The sequence below is a fragment of the Octopus bimaculoides genome, chromosome 24, assembly GCF_046866305.1.
Source record: "Octopus bimaculoides isolate indiv1 chromosome 24, ASM4686630v1, whole genome shotgun sequence".
NCBI lineage: Eukaryota > Metazoa > Mollusca > Cephalopoda > Octopoda > Octopodidae > Octopus > Octopus bimaculoides.
In genome coordinates this window covers 1,429,974-1,432,473 of record NC_142951.1, presented here as the reverse complement: position 1 = coordinate 1,432,473, position 2,500 = coordinate 1,429,974, and the positions used below count along the sequence as shown (strand labels likewise).

The 2,500-nt window shown below is 39.8% G+C and overlaps 1 protein-coding gene across 8 annotated transcripts in view; it reads right to left on the bottom strand.

Moving 5' to 3' along the window:
- LOC106876047 (recombining binding protein suppressor of hairless) overlaps positions 1–2,500 on the bottom strand; it is a 136,869-nt gene that overhangs the window by 24,012 nt on the left and 110,357 nt on the right. The gene's annotated exons all lie outside the window — the stretch shown is intronic.

Genomic DNA, 2,500 nt, shown 5'->3' with positions numbered 1-2,500 from the left:
AATCCTAATTATACTAAACGAATAGCATTTCTCATCAGTAACGTGTTCCAATGGCTGTGGCCAGGCAGGACTTGGCCAATGCAATATCCTTCGTTTTTCTATTGAAAACTAAAAAGGAAAAAATTTCAGGAACTTAGGAGCAAAATTGTGGCCAATAACTTGGAATATACATATATTCACTTGTGGCTTTGTGGCTAAGGAGTTGGACTCATTATCATAAGATTGTGGTTTCAATTCCTGGACCAGGCCATGTGTTGTGTTCTTGAGTAAAACACATCATTTTACATTGCTCCAGTCCACTCGTATGAGTATTCCTGCAATGGGGTGGCATCCCATCCAAGGGGAGAGTATATAAGCCACAGAATCTGGGAAACCAGCACCGTGAGTCAACAGGACTGCGGAAGAAGCCTTATCCTTTTTATATATTCACTTTTAGATATTGAGGTGTGTGTGTGTGTGTGTGTGTGATATATACATACACATGAATATATATATATATATACATATATATATGAATGAGCAAAAAATATATATATTATACATATATATATACATATATATATATATATATATATATATATATATATATATATATATATATATATATATATATATATATAGGCGTGGTTGTGTGGTAAGAAGCTTACTTCCCAACCACTTGGTTCTAGGTTTGGTCCTGCTGCGTGGCACCTTGGGCAAGTGTCTTACACTGTAGTCTAGGGCTGACAAAAGCCTTATGGGTGGATTTGGTAGACAGAAACTGAAAGAAGCCCATTGTGTGTGTCTTTGCGTTTGTTCTCCACCACCATTTGACAACCGATGTTGGTGTGTTTATGTCTCCATAACTTAGTGGTTCAGCAAAACAGAACCAATAGGATAAGTACTAAGCTTAAAAATAATTAACTCCTGGGGTCGATTTGTTTGACTAAAACCCTTCAATGCAGTGCCCCAGTATGGCCACAATCAAATGACTGAAACAAGTAAAAGATACACACACACACACACACACACACACACACACACACACATATGGAGGCATAATGGCCCAGTGGTTAGGGCAGCAGACTCGTGGTCATAAGATCGCGGTTTCGATTCCCAGACCAGGCGTTGTGTTTATTGAGCGAAAACACCTAAAAGCTCCACGAGGCTCCGGCAGCGGGTAGTGGTGAACCCTGCTGTACCCTTTCACCACCACTTTCTCTCACTCTTACTTCCTGTTTCTGTTGTACCTGTAATTCAAAGGGGTCAGCCTTGTCACACTGTGTGTCACGCTGAATCTCTCCAAGAACTACGTTAAGGGTACACCTGTCTGTGGAGTACTCAGCCACTTGCACGTTAATTTCACAAGTAGGCTGTTCCATTGATCGGATCAACTGGAACCCTCATTGTCGTAACTGACAGAGTGCAACAATATATATATATATATATATATATCTTTATATTAATGTTTACCTATATGGTTTTTATTACACACTGGCCACTGATAAGATCATTAATTGATTTTATCCTTAATTATATATGCATGTGTATATATATATATATATATATATATATATATATATATATATATATATATACACACACACACACATATATATACAAATAAAAGATGCACACGTTCATATAACGTGACTGGCCAACAACTAGGAATATACATACATATATTCAGACTGCCAAATCAGACTGGAGCCTGGTGTTGCCATCCGGTTTCACCAGTCCTCAGTCAAATCGTCCAACCCATGCTAGCATGGAAAGCGGACGTTAAACGATGATGATGATGATGATGATATTCACTTTCCAATATTGTGCTATGTGTGAGCATTTGTAGCTTTGATCATACATGTGATATACACACATATGTGAATATATATACTTATATATATTTATATATATAGGAGTGGCTGTGTGGTAAGTAGCTAGCTTACCAACCACATGGTCCCGGGTTCAGTCCCACTGCGCGGCATCTTGGGCAAGTGTCTTCTACTATAGCCTCGGGCCGACCAAAGCCTTGTGAGTGGATTTGGTAGACGGAAACTGAAAGAAGCCCGTCGTATATATGTATATATATGTATATGTATGTGTGTGTGTGTGTTTGTATGTGTGTGTTTGTCCCCCCAACATCGCTTGACAACCGATGCTGGTGTGTTTATGTCCCCGTAACTTAGCGGTTCGGCAAAAGAGATCGATAGAATAAGTACTAGGTTTCCAAAGAATAAGTCCTGGGGTCGATTTGCCTGACTAAAAGGCGGTGCTCCAGCATGGCCACAGTCAAAAGATTGAAACAAGTAAAAGAGTAAAAGAGTATATATATATATGTGTGTATGTGTGTGTGTGTGTGAATGGACACAATTTCTATCTACCAAGTCCACTTACAAGGCTTTGAGACTGAAGGCCCGAGACTAAAGGAGGACACTTGCCCAAGGCGCCATACAGTGAAACTGAACCCAGGACCATGAGGATGGGAAGGAAACTTCTTACCACGCAGCCATGCCTGCGCCTG